Source organism: Dermacentor silvarum, chromosome 2, assembly GCF_013339745.2.
Source record: "Dermacentor silvarum isolate Dsil-2018 chromosome 2, BIME_Dsil_1.4, whole genome shotgun sequence".
NCBI lineage: Eukaryota > Metazoa > Arthropoda > Arachnida > Ixodida > Ixodidae > Dermacentor > Dermacentor silvarum.
Window position 1 is genome coordinate 31,514,407 of NC_051155.1, and position 17,408 is coordinate 31,531,814.

At 43.1% G+C, this 17,408-nt stretch overlaps 1 long non-coding RNA gene across 2 annotated transcripts; it reads left to right on the forward strand.

Moving 5' to 3' along the window:
- Window positions 1-1,911: 1,911 nt before the first annotated feature.
- On the forward strand, window positions 1,912-10,274 carry LOC119440895 (uncharacterized). Of its 2 annotated transcripts, XR_005189658.2 has the most exons (5): window positions 1,912-2,601; window positions 3,928-4,105; window positions 5,976-6,061; window positions 8,755-8,831; window positions 10,116-10,274. It is a non-coding gene; the product is annotated as an uncharacterized LOC119440895 (long non-coding RNA). The 2 variants fall into 2 exon arrangements; XR_007465446.1 differs by lacking the exon at window positions 8,755-8,831.
- The last annotated feature ends 7,134 nt before the right edge of the window (window positions 10,275-17,408 follow it).

The window sequence follows — 17,408 nt, forward strand, 5'->3', positions numbered from 1 at the left end:
ATTACAGAATCACACCTGTTGCGTTTAGTGATCATTGTTTGGTTTCTTTCTGTGTTGCAAAACAAAAAAGCAATAACAGAGTATTTTCTTGGGATCTCTGGAAATTTAATGCAAACTTGCTGAAAGAAGACGAGTTCTGTAAGCAGATAAGAACTCAAAACTTAGATAGCTGGGAACGTAAATGGGAAGTTTGTAAGTAAACAATTAAATTAAAAGCACTTGAAAGGGCCAGTGTTTTGAGACACGCGGAAAAAAATTGAGTCTCATCTTAGATGGAATCTGCAGCAATTATTGGAAGAGGAAAGTACACAACCCGGTTACTTCTCAGAAGACATAAAAAGCGTAAAGCAAAAACTTGACTTGATAGACCAAGAGCGATACAAGGGAGCATTGATTCGTGCCAGAGCTGAGTACTTGTGCACAGGTGAAATGCCAACAAAACGTGCCTTGGGAGTCGAAAAGAAATATGGTTCACCAAATGAAATAACAGAAATAGATCATAATGGGTCATTGCTTAACACGGAAAAAATAGCAAGTTCTTTTTTTTGGAATATTACAAATTAATGTTTTCTCGTGGTCAAGTTGACGTTGATCGATTCAAAAATGACTTCGTTTCATTGATGTCAACATTAGACGACGAAACCAAGGAAGTATTAGAAGTACCCATAACAGTAGAGGAGGTTAAGGAGGCGATTGATCGTTTAAATAATGGCAAGTCACCGGGGCCGGATGGCTTAGGCGCTGCATTGTACAAGGCGTTTAAGGGGGTTATCGCACCAGTTTTCACTGAAGTATACAACGAGGCTTATGAGAAAAAACATCTTCCGCCGTCCTTTCTGTCAGCACACACGGTCTTAATACCAAAAACTGAAGACCCAATCAAATTGCGTGATGTTACATCGTATCGACCCATTAGTCTGACAAACATAGATTATAAAATATTAATGAAAGTATTGGCTAACAGCTTGCAGACAGTAATGAAAGATTTAGTCGGTCCGCACAAAACGTGCGGAATAAAAGGAAGGACAATTATGACAAACATACAGATAGAACAATCAATCCTTGAATGCTGTGACGCAATGCAACGCAGTGTCGCCATGCTGCAGGTTGACCTTGAGAAGGCATTCGACCGCGTGCCGCATGACTTGCTTCTATCTATACTTGATTATGTGAATGTAGGCAATGTGATCAGCGAAGGTGTGCGGATGGCTTACGCCGGATGTACAACACTCTTAAAAAAAAGAGAGTCAAAAGAGAGTCACGACTACCTCGACTCTCTTTTTTCAGACGCTGACTACCTTTTCTTCCAAAGGTAGTCACGAAACGAAGTCGGGACTCGCGCATGAAATGGAGGACTCCCATGAAGGGAGTCAGTGATAAGCACCTTATCCAATCAACCAATGTGGATTCATTGGATCACTCAATGAAATAGTTGGTTGACTATACCAAAGAAAACACAATGCAGGTTAACTATAGGCGCAAAAAGTAAAACGCATTTCATGCAGTGCTTCATTACTGAATTATCAACATAGCAAGAAATGCAAATTGTTTTTTTTAATATTCAGTAAGAAATCACAGAAGCAGGATGGCACAACGCCAACTTGATAGTGAAAACACTGGATGGTATTTATATACAGCGCGGTTTACATACATATCTGTTTTGTATTTAAAGATTCCTCAAGGGAAGCAATAAGGGGCGGAAGTACATAAATATTGATTTAACATGCATAGAATAAAAAAAGGAATAAAAATATAACATGAATATACACTCAATGTCAATGAAAAACAAACTATGAAGTCCACCAAGTTGCACGCGGAACTCATCATTCACTGAAGCTGATGGAGCGTACCGAGTAGAGGTGCACAGCTATTTGTGTCGCCTCCTAGTAAACACGATTAATTCGGGTCGTGTACCAGTGAGCAAAAATAATAATTAGCAATTGAAGGTTGTTTCTCTAATTATCTTTGCAACACATCTTTATTTATGTTTACCACAATGTTGTAAATAAAACAAAATAATATATAAAAAACCAGTCATGGGTCTTATGACCCACTCTAGCCTGCTAAAGCATAGCCTCTGAGAACTGTTTCAAACGCAGCGGTGACGGCGTAAGTAAAATGGGCTTGCAGTACAGAAAAAAAGCACAACCTTCGAGACTCACAATTACTTTCACGGTCGTTTGCGGTTTTGATGCTCGTAGTACAGTGGTTGGTTTGTGGCTTTCGCATTTACTTCGACTTTGGATACGCAACTGTGAAAAGCGCGGCAGCGGTAGCAGCGGTTAGTCCTCAGAATCCGAAACCACGGCGGCGGTTCTTTATTCCATGATGGCGGCAAGCCTGCGACCGTCGAAACGCGAGTGGGATTTTCCTCTTGCGTCCGTTGCGCCTGTGATACCCGACAACTGTAGCAGCATGTCATCTGATCCGACTTCAACTGAAGGCTCGCCGACTGATGCGGAAGCATTTTACTTCGTTTCGCATGGGCCACCAAAGAAAATTGTGAAGTTCACAGGCGCCCGGAAGCTCGCCGACCTTCACGAAAGTGTGCGGATGGGTGGGTTCGCGCACCGGATGACATGCAACGATCTCCTAATACAGGTGAGCATGAAGGTTCTGCGTGTTATGGAGTGTAAAGATGATTTGGTCACTGTTTGGTTCGTATGGGCAAAATACCAACAGTATGCGTAGTGGAAATGTCGAGCACGAGTAGTAACTGTTGAGTTGTTTCACGTTTACCTGACAGTCCGAGTGTTACGAAATTGTCCTATGTCACTTCACTGTGCTGCCAATTACAAATATTTTCGGCTCGTCGCTGACATTGACACGTGAAGCGCATACTTGCCCTTAGGAACGCATCGTTGCTCAACTTAAGTTTTTGCCTAGGGGAGAACTGGAAAGGAAACTAAACGTTTTCGGGACTTCCGTCTTCTGAAAACTTTTGCGGTTGGGTTACTACTGATTTGAGCTCAGGTGTGCAATCGCTTCCCTGTTAGATGGGGAAAGGTGAAGTACTAACAGCTTCAAACAATGTAATGGTGCTTTAGTTTGTGTAACCGGTCGTAGTATGCCATAATCTGCAAATTTCTGTAGCATTTAACCAATGAACAGACAAGACGAGGAAAACAGGAGTGTTGTCTGCCTTGTTATTTGTTTGCTGCAGTAATCCTGCAGTAATAAAGTTAAATTCAACCAACCCAGGAAAAACATTCATTGACATTTTCTGCAACAGGACTATGAAAACGTTGTGCAATCAACTATATGGTTCTATCTTTGGGAAATCATCTATTCCTATATACTGATTGTTGCTGGCATTGCTAAATAAGCTCAAACTTGTTTGCTCAATGTGTCCTGCACTTAGCTCACATATGGGCCGCAGGATTAGTGTTGTGTTGTGCTGTTATGGCTTTAAATAACAAACTTATTTGGGACACTACAGCAACCATAGAAAAAGGCTAAAAATTAATCAATGCCTGTTCAGTGTCCACTGGTTCAAACCTACTGATAAACCACAGGTGTATGCTTTCAGGTCAAAGATCGGTTCCCGTGCTATGTCAACATGAATGAAAGCGCAGCAGTGCATGATGGGGTGTTGATTAACTTATTCGTCTCCCAAAGCCACTCTGAAGCATCAGAGGCACCAAAACAGCTGTATGCTTATCCGTATGTCTTATCCAATCTGTACTCGTTAACTCTGTATGACTAAAGTCTGTCATATGCTGGAAGGATAAAATAACGGTATTTGAGCAATACTTTAAAGGGGTCCTGAAACACTTTTCTAAGTAATCATAGAATATCATCACTATTAAATTACGTCACCTCAAAAATTTCCTCCCACAAAAGTTTTCGAATCCTTCAAGGACAAGTGAAGTTAGACATAATTATCGCACCGATAAGTGGTTTTTTGTCTCCTTTCATTTCCACTAGCATGCTGGAAGCTGCACAGGGGAGTTGGCAAGGGGGCACAAGGAAGCAATGCCCCGTTGCTGTCCGTAGGGTGAACGCAAGGCGGCTCGTGGCAGCCGCAATTTCTACGCTGCGCTTTTCATCTCTGAAGCCATGCGCAGCAGCGTGCAGTCGTCATGTTTAGAAAAGCAGTGCAAAGGTGAAATGGCTGTTTTGTCTTTTTGAGGTCAAATACATATATATATTTTTTGTTTATTTAACTCAAATGAGCAATAATGGTATTAATGAGAATGTTCTTGCGATCACGAAATCAGCCAATAGCTGTTGTGGGTCTAGCTGCTTGCGATGACACTGCATAACAACTATGCTTAAGTGAGAGCAAGCAATTTTTAACTGCTTTTGCACGAGATTGTGAATTCTCTGCTGCATGTCGTGTAATATTTTGTTCACATTCCCACAGGAGCCTCGTTAACAGAGTGGCAATGCTTTCTTACTATGCACAAAGTGTTTCAGGGCCGAATTAAAGCTTTGTTACTAATGAAAAGGCATTGAGATGTTTAGATAGAAAGACAATGAGGTTAGCCAGTGTAGACTGGCTGCACTTGGGCTCGAAAAGTGCAATGTGCTCAATGCCTTCTGGGCTGAGAATGCTCTCGACCAGTGTCTATAGAGCGTTCGGGTATTTTGAAAATTGTGGGTACAGCTGTTAGGGGGGGGGGTTAGACGTTGTTAGGCCCAAACCGTAAATTTCTGATTTTGCGTTGTACTGATAGCACATGTGTATAGCTTTCAAAAAATATAAAACACTTGGCTATATGCGACTTCTAAACCACTTATTTAATTCATTATATTTGTAGCGTCGACTGTAACGTGGGCATGACCTGTCGTCGAGACTTAAGATGATATGAAGTTTCCATCGTATAAAAACGTCTTGCATTAGACAGTATTTTTGGTTTTGGTTTGTGACTTTTTTTCTTTTTCTAATGCATTTTACAGCCCTTAGGGAGCTCTTTGTAGCTCTCATGCGTTCCTCTTGCTTTTGTTTATGTTGGTGTGTGCTTTTCATAGGGCACGTCACATCTGTGAAGGACCTAATTCATGCCTTTTAGTGTTGCTGATGAGGAAAACACATACATTGATACGAAATTGAAAGTTTTATTGCAACCGCTGCAGTGAAAGCGTACTAAAGCATCTGGAGGTCACTCCTGTACATTTTTGTTTTTCCATGTGGATGCTATCAACAGACTCATGGTGGGTAAAAAAGCAATTTCAAGCTAAAGCTGAAGCATAACAGCACTGAAAGGACTGCAGAAAGAGAGGGAAAGACTACTGGTAAAGTTTAGTATGAAGATGACTAATCGTGGGATGTATCGATTAAGCAAGCAATTTGACACATCTATTCGCACATTTCTCAGAATGCGATGTTTCGACTTAGTCCCTTTTTCTAAAAAAGCAGCTGGGCGTTCGTGAACTAAATTTTGTGTACATGTCAGCTAGTGCCTCGTACAACTTTTCAACTGGAAGGAATATCTGCATACTCATGGAACTTTAGAAAACAAATAAAATGCATGTCATATAGTGGCAATTAGTGACATGCTGTACACTCACGATAATTGATCAACAACTAGCTTAATCAGCCGCCCTACTAATTTCTTATAGAAGATGCTTCTTCAAATTGGTATTCATGGCTAATTTCCCCTTGTGTGCATTTCTTAGTAGTAAACTCATTTGAAGTAATAAAATTCTTTTATAATCTGTTTTGGTGAAAGTATTGTTAGAGTGTGAACTCTGGTCATCATCATCCGTTTATCTTGGCTATTGCAGGTCCAAAGGATATACTGTTACCCCTCTCCTGTGTCAAACCCATCCGATAAATTTTATAACCTCTGTCTCGTCATGCACCTAATGCTTTCATAGTGCAGTTAACCGAACAAATTCTCCCATCTGATGAATCACAGTTCACCTGCTGGATATTTCATGGAAATGGTTGCACTACAGTGCTGTTGCATATTGTTTTTTTTGTATATTGTTTTATGTAGAAGGCTTATGCACACTTTTGTAAACATCAGGTACCCGAATAAGCTGTACAACATTGCTGCAAGGTGCCTTGGTAAACCAGTACCCAGCCCTGAGGAACAGATTGGACTCTGGCTATGTAAGAGCATTTCCTTGTAAATTTCCTTCATTTTGATTTCTTTGGCACGTTTAAAGGTTAAAATATGCTGTCAAAGTCTTTCTTAGCACTTCGTAATATTTATGGCCATTGTTTCTCGCAACTGTTCTCGTCTGTGTGCTTGTCATTGAGTATACATGCTGTGATCTATAAGCTTTGCAGCTTGACTAAATTTGAAGATGCCAACAGCAGCTCTGCATCTGAGGTGCAATACGGCCACCTTCTGTAAAATTAATTGCATGCTCAGCTAAATGTACAATTGGTTGAACAATATATTTTGTACCTGTAGTCATTTATGCATAAAAATTCAATCAGTTATTTCTGTAACTATGATGACTAGCCTGATCTCACTTAAATGTTCCTGCTACAGGTTGAATTTTTTTTCGGCTGAGTTTGCTTTGTATGTACAGAAAGTTTGTTTAAATTTGGAGGACACACACAGTCATGAGTGAAAGGAATAAAGTGATGTTGGTCACAAGCTATTTTTCAGCATTAATTAAGGAAGCCACAATGCTATTTGAATATGAAACTTATTCGCGGTGAATAGCTTCTGTTGACTGCCAAGGAACCGTGGAGTGCAGTACAGCAGCAGTATGGTAGCAATGTAAGATCTGCTCACAATTGATTGTTTACATGGTGTTGAATTGAAACGTGCTACTGAGTCACAAGAAAGCACAGCAGAAAGGAAACAGATGATACCATTTTTTTATTGTAGCACGTTCATGCATTTCACTTCGACATTTATAATGAACTAGCCCCAAATTCAGGTGGAAATAGCGCTAAGGATACAAAGTGAAAGCGCATTGAGAAAATTACACGTTGCACTGAGTATTTTTTCTTGCGTCCTCACATAATCCGAGTGTGTCCACCTGAATAGGAGTAACAAACTAGCAGATATGTTCACATTACCTTGGCCCATCCTTAAGCTTTCTGAAGTTAGCATTACATAATTCTAAGGAAACTATAACTTGAATCAGTGCCTGTACAGAATGTTTTTCAAATACGTAGTTATTGCTAGTTTTTCTTAAACAAAAAAGAACAATGTAATATAATGAGCAAGGTTTTCATGTTTGGTCCAACCATTGAAAGGCCAAGTGAACCACAGCGGAAATTAAATGTGGTTTTATTGAACTGTAGAAGTCATAAAAAAATATAAAAAAGATAACTTGCCACTGGTGGGAGCAAAACTCACATCTTGCAAATATAGCATGCAATAGTCTACTCATTGAGCTGTGGTAGTAGCTGTCCTCTCATTCACATTCTTGTGGATTTGTGTATGTGTACTAAATGTGGCCCAGCACCAAACTCATAATCATGGCAGAAGATGTGGCACATACTTTTACCTGCAACCATCACAAAGGGGATGACCCTTAGGAGCAGGCAGCAGGCCTATAAGTCTTTGCATTCATAACAGCATTGATGCCTTCAGGTAGCATACAGTGCCATCTGCCTGCTCTTAAATGTCATGTACCACATGACGCCTACGGTTCAACGAACATGCTGCAGCGTCAGCCATGGCCTTGAGTGGTGCTAACAGTTCCAGTGCCATATCTAATAAACATAACAAATGCGGAATGAGGTGAATGGGAGAATAACCTTCATCGTGCTTAACTGATACAGGCTCACATGTGTAATGCATATGACGTGGGTTTGCCCTCAGTGGTGGCAAGTTGTTTTTTGCCTACTTTCTTTTCCAATGTTTAGTTATTTTACATTTCAATAAAATCACATTTAATTTACCCTGTACTTTCCATGGCCTAATTATCTGTTGGCTGCATAGAGTCTTGATTAACAAAAATCTGGCCCATTTGTTCCACCTATTCATGTTTGACCCACTTGCAGTACACTTCCATAAGCATCACCCATTAAATAGCCGAACACATCTTGCGAATATCCTTTTTTGTAGATAGCTATATGCAGTTAGCTGCTTATAGCTGTCTATACCTACACAGGAGACCCTGATCATGAGAAGAAATTTACAGAAAAAAAATTGGGTTAGAGTGCATATGGCAGGCATTGTCAAATGCTTACTGGGAGCTTACCACTGCCGTTGAAAAGTATACAACCATTGCATTCTACCAGTGCTAACATATGGGCCAGAAACTTGGAGGTTAACAAAGCTCGAGAACAAGTTAAGGACCACACAAAGAGCGATGGAACGAAAAATGTTAGGCCTAACGTATCAGAGAGCAAACGGGGATAGCCGATATTCTAGTTGACATTAAGAGGAAGAAATGCAGCTGGGCAGGTCATGTAATGCGTAGGATGGATAACCGGTGGACCATTAGAGTTTCAGAATGCATACCAAGAGAAAGGAAGCGCAGTCGAGGATGGCAGAAAACTAGGTGGGGTGATAAAGTTTGTAAATATGCAGGCGAAGGTTGGAATCGGCTAGCGCAAGACAGGGGTAATTGGAGATCGGAGGGAGAGGCCTTCGTCCTGCATTGGACATTTATATAGACTGATGATGATGATATGCAGTTACTATTTATTCACTACCCATTCAGCATTGAATTGTGCCACCGAAATTCCCTAAGTGGACTGCTGTATGATTGTATGAATCTTATAAGCTGTTGCTGCTGGCAGTTTTATACTTGCTAGTTTACTTAATAATTACAAGCAGCGAAATTGGTCAGCAGCTGCAGCCCTTTCACTGCTGTAATTTTTCTCTTCAGATGCAAAAGGCGTGAGCGCCATCATGGTTGTACCATTTCTTGTCAATGAGCAAGGGGACGACATGTTCACAAAAATGGTTAGAACTTTGAGCTGCTTACACGACCAAGTACACAGTGTCAGTATGAGGCAATTGTCAATATGTACAGGGCCCAGAATATTTCGCTGCGCCTGTTCCAAGAAAGGTTTTGCACCCACCGCTACACCGTTCTTGCTCAAGTTTTGCGAAATGATTGCATTTTAGGGCTGCTTCGTTTAGTATGACATTTACTGCAGTTAATTGCCTGGTATTAATAAAAAAGTGCAAATTTGCCTTCGCTTGTGGGGATGTGAGCTGCTGCAACGATGGCGCTACCATAAACATGTGTCGCCGGCAGCTGCAGAATGCAGGCGATCAGGGACGTTTGCAGTGTGTTCATGAGCGGGCAACACACAGTAAACCCAGTGGTAAACATCCTTGACCGGCTGCTTTTTGCAGCTGCCGGCAGGCGGCGACACAGGTTTATGCCAGCGCTGTCGCCGCAGCAGCTCGCATCCCTGTAAGTGAAGAAAAATTTGCACATTTTTCTTAAAAACCAGGCAGTTAACTTTGGTAAGCGTTATAATAAACGAAGCCGACCCCAAAATGGGATTGTTCTGCAAAACGTGAAGAACAGTGTAGCGGTGAGCGCAAAACCTTCTTTTGAACATGCGCAGCATAATATTCAAGACCCTGTATAACTGTGCGGAAATTTCAGAGCTAGAAAACCACCAAGATAAACAATTCGAGTATAGCCTTCAGTTAAAATGAGATAATTTTGTTAAACTTGATTATTAAGGCTTAAGAAGCGTCAAGCAATTAATCAGTGTGTGCAGGCGCTTTATGTGTGGCATTCTATTTACTCAAGTTATTAGTGGTACTTTTTGTTGGGCTTTGAAAGCAATGAAAGTAACCAGAGAAACCATTTATGCTCTCTACCTAATGGACATTATCAAAGCAATTAAATATGTCAAAGTGGCAGATCAGATCACATGACAGAGCAAATCTTGTGCAACCATCCATGGCTGCACATATGATCTTGCAAAACCAAGTTATGAAAATTGAACTGCAGCTTATGGTAATCTTTTTTTGTAGCACAATAAAATGGGTACTTACTGCTTTTGAAGTAAAAGCTTAGAACTGTTCTAATTTTCTGGTAATATAACAAACCATTTTTGCCTACTTCAAACAGAAATTAGCAATTTTGGTCTTTTTCTCTGCGTGATTTTTCATTTCGGCAACATTTACCTAAAATAAAAGTCAGTTCTTTAGAACCTTGTCGCAGAGCAACCCGTATTGTTTTTGTGCACCAACAATTTATGTATTTATATGTTTGCTTTGCAGACGCCAGGACAGGAGTTTGCCCACGCCACATTGCTGTACACTGGCGACAACCGCATCTCTTCCAAGGCCCTGTGTGTGAAGTGTGGATATGTATGTGTAGATGTATTGGACTTCACTTCCGGTGTAACGGGGTTATTTTTATTTTCCATGTACTGGGGCTTTCAACATCAAATACATCAGCTCTGCGGAGCAGACACTCTCATTGCTGCAACACATGATTGAAACGAAAACGACAAAACTAGGCGCCAAGTCCCAACAGCTTTAATAGCACGGTTAACTGCTACAACTAACAAAATCACAGCCAGTGCTGAGCAGGCTGAGAAATCTGACTAAGCTACTAAAGTCATCTTGAAATGCACCTTCCTGTATGCACTTAGCCTTTTTTGTTTCTTTTTTTTAACGCTCAGGCTATTTTGGTGTTCGTAGCCTTGGATTATGCAGCTGAGTAATACTGCCAATAGCTAGTCAAACCTCGAAAACTTTATTGTGTTTAAATGTTATTCATAGTTTTTGTATTGTGGGACATAAAGCAAACACTCACCAATAATATTTTAAAAAATAGTGAAATTACAAGAAATTGTATTTCGGAGCCAGTATGGGTCCTTTGTTCCCAAATGACAGCAGAGGCAATGGTTTGGTTCTGTACAGGTGAGATGGCGGAGAGCGCATGCATAGATGACAGGCAGATTATCGTGTGACCTTCCTATCGCTTAGCACGTCATCTGAATATGCAGTGATTATAGTAGTAATTGCATCGCTAATATTGTAGTGGCTATTATCGATGCCTAGTGCTAGTGTATAGAAGGCCCTGTTTTCTCTTGGTGTTCGGATAATGCGTCGGAAATAAGGTTGCTTTTAAAGAGCTAGTGCTTATCCTGCTTTGGGTGCTTCTTAACGTTGCCAGATTGACAGTGAATTACATTTTTTGCATGTGAATATGTACATGGAGCCAAGTTAGTTCAATCTTCCAAAGGGGTCCTTCATGTACACCAGTTCATCACATAGCTTGCTGGAAGGGACATGTGCCACCCAACCATTGCAGTCATTCAACACTCTGGCAAAAGTCTCGCTCATGCCACATGCATACAGGATGGTAGCACGCTTGCTTTTCTTGCTTACCACTTAGCGGATGGGCGCTGAGGCACGATGTTCTTGCTCACTTGGCAGTTTTAGCGGCTGGCCATTACATTGCGTGTCATTTAGCATCAAGATCAACTCTGCTTTTTGCCTTGTATGACTTGAGCAAAGACCGAAAAGCGAGGTTACTAGTGATGAGGCGGCCAACCTTTGTGGCCCTTGTGGTGTACAGAAAGAACATCTAGGTATTTTGACATGTGTGGGTTTGCGATGAACCCTCGTGGCAAGGCCATTGGTGATTCGTTCCTTGAGAACATCAATGGATGCAGTGTACCTCTTCTCTCAGGCTCTTCGTGTGCTGTAAACTGATGCTTTCCTTACAAAGTTAAGTGCTTTTTGTGATTGCTATATGTACTCTCACTAAAGGTCACTGTGATGTGCGCATATTTTATTGAATAAAATTTGTACATGTTTTAACTGTTGTGTTGTTCTTTCAGATCTGAACCGAAGCAGATCGAAATTTGACACAAACACGGAGGCAGTGCTAATGGAAACATTTAGAGGTGAGACAGCAGTCTTTTTTTGAGAAATTGGATGATAGGATGGCCAAGAAGTAGCACTTTTGAAACATAATGTGATGTACTTACTATGCAAGCTACACATGGATTTTTAAGTGGTATTATTCGTCATGCCCTGTTTTACATTTATCTGGTCTTTAGGCATATTAATTTTCTTCTACTGGCATCGATGTTGTATCATTGCTTTGATATGGTGAAATTTTAAATTTGTCGTTAATTATCAATATTGAAATTTAATTATTCTGCCCATGTATGCCTCTATGGCATATTGAAATAAACAAGCCCTTTGTCATGGCAAAGAAATAACATTCTTGTTCAAGAAATAAATTTTTTTCTCAAATACCTGAACTGCTATATTACATAACATTGGACATATTAGCGCTGTTCAGTTTGCCTTGTACACCACATCCCCCCCCCCCCCCCACAAAAAAAACATGCTGAATGTCGCAACTGACTCAAGGTTGGCCATTGATTCCAATTTAGCAAATCAGATTGCTGTCTTCTGTTTTTACCAGGTATGATGCTGATACATTTGAGGTTATTACATATGATAGTGAAATTTTGGCTCTTGGTGTTTAACTCTTTGTGATGCTATGTGCTAACTGTTTTTTTCGTTGTCGCCTTAAAAAAGACAAGTCCACTTGTCGAAACGTTGGCTCCTGCTTTCATCTTGTTCTCATTTTGCTCAGTGTTCTTTTAGTTGTTTATAGTTTTGCAGTTTATTATAACATCTAATGGTGGCTGAGAGCTGCTGAATAGCTACGCGTTTGTTGCTTACACAAATTCAAATCTATATGTAGCGAGCTTCCATATTAGCTTAGAGATAGTCATTTGACTCCCCAGGCAGAGGTCACAGCAGCTGCTGTGAAGGGTCTGGTTGAGTACCAGGAGCTAGTTTCACCAATTCTTACCATGGTAGTCATGTACACCACCATTGTCAGTCAATTCACTACCCTAGGAAGGGTCATGGTTGCCATTGCAAAGGGGTTCCATTGACTACCAAGAGGTACTTGCATCGACCACTAAGATAGTCGCATGAACTCTTGCCATGGTAGTCATGTACACCACCATTGTTTGTCAGTTGTCAAATGACTACCCTAGGAAGGGTCATTGTTGCCATTGCAAAGGGGTTCGGCTGACTACCAAGAGCTACTCGCGTGGACCACTGAGGTAGTCGCATCAACTCCTGCTTTGGGAGTAATACATACTCCTCAGTGCTCCTTGAGGGAGAGAGTCACCGGTACTGCAAGAGAGTCGCCGGTACTGTAATTCCAAGAGAGTCTATGTTACCACCCAAAAAGTGGTCATATGTGTGACGAGCAGATACACCTCAAAAAGAGTCGGTTGAGACTACCTTTTTTTTAAGAGTGAACGAGGCTGATAATAAACAAATCAGTAGGAGAGCGCATACCGGTACAGCGCTCAGTAAGACAAGGGTGCCCGTTATCACCGCTTCTCTTTTGTATATATATTGAGCCTTTTTGTCTAAGCGTAATTAGGAACGAAGCGATACGAGGATTCCACTTATATAAAGCCGAGGTCAGCCTTCTTGCTTACGCTGATGGCATTGCAGTTTTCTGTGTTGATCATGAAAGTGTAATGCACGCTGTCAATGCTATAAAAAGTTTTTGTCAGGCAAGTGGTAGTGCTGTAAACTGGGACAAGTGCCTTGGGTTTTGGCATGGGGAATGGGACGTTGCTCCCAGGGTGTTTATGAACATTAAATGGCAAGAAACACCGACAAAATACTTAGGTGTGCCCCTGCACTACTACTGTGAAAGCGAGCCTTATTGGAAAAAACAGACAGAAGTGTTGCGTGAAAAAGCACAGAAATGGAAAGGCTGGGATAAGTCCATTTTCGCACGGGCCACGGCTTGCAACATGTTTCTCGTAAGCAAGCTATGGTATGTAATGCAGGTCTTACATTGCAGCAGGTTAAATGTACAAAAAAATGCACAGAGTGTTCGCGGTCTTTATTTGGAGCTCTGTGTGGGAAATAACGAGCCGTACAAATCTATTTAAAGAGTGTGTGATGGTGGGCTTGGTTTAGCACATCTGTATGTAAGACAACTCGTCAGTCAATTTGTTTTTCTCCGAGATGTAGATGACACGTTTCTCAGAACTATGATTCAACTAAGGTTGGGTAAAGTGCTACCGGAATTTGTTGTGTCTTCGGTGTGTGAGCAAGGACCAGTACGGGGATATCTAAAAAAAGTAGTTACATCTTTCCGTTTCTTATCGGTGCGCTTTTCTTTGTAATACTTGACCGAGGTGTCACGTAAGAAACTGTATAAGGACCTCGTTGATGTGTTATTTCCAGTGCCATTGTACCGTGAATTATACCGTGTAGGCCCAGGAAAAGATGTCTTGAAACGCGGTAAAAGAATGCTTGTTGCGCCAGGGGTTAAACCCTTTTTTTTAAGCTGCACACGGAAACCTTACCCGTTAAAGCATGGTTCGAAGATAGGGGTTTATTTGTTCCGTGGAATACTAACTGTTTATTATGCAAAAAACCAGAGACCATTGAACACGTGTTTTTAGATTGCTGGAGCGGGGTGTTCTTCTGGGACATCTTAGAGAGAACTCTAAAAAAAGAGTTGCCATTAAATCCGCATGGAATCGGTTATCTCACGGTTGAAAACGACGATGGCGTGCCTTTTGATCTTGTCATGCTCCTGGGCCTGCACAGCATATGTCGAACGCGGACGGCTGCACACAATGCAGATATTGATGTGCGACTCGTTCGCGAACATTTTTGCGAATCTGTGACCCATTTTGTCGAAGTGCGGAAAGTTCAGACGTTTGTACCGGAGTGGGTTCCTAGATTGGAACTTTTGTTGCACATGCCGAAATACTGATGACATGTAGACGGCAAACAGCTGATGGTTCACCGATATAAGATTCTGTTAGTATGTTCTTCTGCGCTTGTAAGATCTGTGACATGCGAGGCAATAAAGAAGAAAAAAAGCGGCGAGGCGTAGTGGTAAGATACTGGAATTGGGATCTGAAGGTCGGAGGTTCAGATCCAAGCGGGTTTTTTACTTTTTTTCTTTTTTATTACATTACAACGCTCTCTGTTTCTTTCTGTATTCGAATATATATATATATATATATATATATATATAAGGTAGCCAGGCACCACGTATTTATCGCTCAGAGCTGCATTTCGCACCGTACCCCGCGCCCAGCGCCTCCCAGTATGCCGCGCCTTACCAGCCTCCCAGCATCCAGCGCGCGACACTGGACCCATAATCAGGCATGGCACTGGTCACTGGATACTGGATTTTGCAATAGCGACAGAACGAACAAATGTAAGCGCCGTCTGCAGATTGCTTTGAAGGTGCGTCGCGCGCGACCGGGCAAAGTACGCAGTTGCTGGCGCAGTAGAAGCCGCCTTCTCGCGCTGCCTCCCGGCTTTCCTCCTTTCGCGCGCGAGATTGAGCCGTGATCGTCAGTTTCCCGTTCGGCCTGTCGCGAAATAAGCAGTTGCTGCCGGAGCACAATGCCGCCTCCCCCTACCTCCCTCTCATCGCCCTCAAGGCATCTCGCGTGACGCAAGAGTTTTGCTCTCCGCTTTCCTCCTTCGCACGCGCCAGATTGAGACGCGATCGTCGGCTTCCATCGCATACTTTCACTCACACATACAATATACGGCGGGCATATTGGCTGGTGCGGGCAATCTGTCTCCTGCGGCACGTTGTAAACGGAGTCGCGCGACTCCCTTGCTTTGGCGTCATTGGCTTGTCGATAGATGACGTAAAAAAGTAAGTCGCAAATTTAAGTTAATTAATAGGCGAAGCATTTGTAGCAACAGCTACATTACGCAAGGTTTTCGCCTCTTCGTCGTCGCCACACTTTGAGCCGTGGCCGCACTGTGACATCACACCACGGCCCTCGATTCTCCAGCAAGACTACGTTAACACTTGGGAAGCGGCAAGCGGGCGGAAAGGCCAAAACGGCCAGAAAATCATTTGCGCGCACGTCCACGTTGTTCATATTTGTTTTGCTAACGCTGCGGCCGCCGCTGCTGCTTTCACCCACATGCATCTGCAGAGCTGCGTACGTTTGGCGCGGTGGTGGCGCTCATTATCGCACAATTTCGAGCGGTATATTCATTCATTGGCCCACCCGTCATCAAAAGTGATCATTTCGCGTGCGTGTCATCTGCGACCTTCGGTAATTTCCTCGTTGGCGTTCCGTAATTCTCCTCACAGGCGCACGGTAGCGCTGAGTCAAAGGTTGATGCCTAGGCGTGATTATATTTCTTTAATAGCTTTTATTTACAGGTAATAACATTTCATTATTTCGTATTATTGGCGGCGCCTCCAGTACGCCAAAGCGGCAACGGGAACACCAAAGCTAAAACACCGGCTGGCCTTTGTGTTGGGGCTCGCCGAAGCCTGTGCGTCCTACGTGAAACCCACGCTCCCGGTCTATCGTCCCGACTAGAAAAGCACCCCGCAACAAAAAAAGCACCCCGCGACTTCTGCAACATACCATGCACGTGCGAGCAGAATTACGGAGCGCCAACGAGTAATCTGCCTAACTATTGTCTGCCATGGAAGTGGAAGAAGAAATCGTTTTTATACTTCAACCAACTTTTCTAGAAATTAACAATGGATAAACGGAAGACGCGTACACCTCGGAAACGGTAGTGGTGGGTTGGCCCGGCCTTGCAAAAGTGCGATAAGTTGGGTCACGCCAAGGCTTCGTTACCGCACCTCCGGTCGCACGACGTTCAATACTATCGCGAGTATTGCTGACTGTACGTTTTAGTACCACTCTTGTCGTAGAGCAAGGGGTGCTTCTTGATAGCGTCGATAAGCATTGCAGCCTACACTTTTGGTGCCATGTTCAATTTTAGACCGGATGTTTACATCCTAGTGCTGCTTCCGGTCGAGCGGAACGACTTTCCGCCCCATTCTAGCCACCCTAGCCGCGTTTCCGCTTCGCTATGGCAAAAAAATCAGCCCGAGACCGATTTGGCTCGCCGCCTGTTTTTCCGCCTGTTTATCCGCCTAGGCGTGCAGATTTTTGAAAGATTTTTCCGCTTCCGCCTGCTTCGAGACCACCTGTGAACGTAGTCCAACCTGGCTCGCCGCGGTCGCTGTGCGGCCACGGCTCCTGCCGTTGGGCGCTCGCCGTGCCCTCTGTGTGAGGTCACACCACGGGTACAGTGAACTAGATATTTTCTAGTGCACTGTACCACGGGCCTCGATTCTCCGGCCACTCGGCTCCTCGCAGTCACCGCGCGGCCACCGCTCCTACAGGCGCGCGTCCACGGTTGCCTGGCAACCGCCACAGCTGGCGTGCTCGCCGCGCCCTCTGTATGACGTCACACCACGGGCCTCGATTCTCCGGCAACTCGCCTCGACGCGGTCAACGTTAATCTAGTATAACGTTGGTCGCGGTCGCCGCGCGGCCACCGCTCCTGCCGTTGGTAAAATCCCTATATAAGAAAAGTACCGCCATCTACACTTTCCTCCGCCGCCTCCTCTCCTAAAGCGCTTGCTTTTTTCTTTACGTTTTGCTTGCGAAAGCAAGTCGACGGTGGCGCACCTAGAAAATCCACGTTGAAGCTTTCAGGCAGGGCGCGCGCCGCCGCCGCCGCCGGTGACTGCGGCTGCGCAGAGGACTT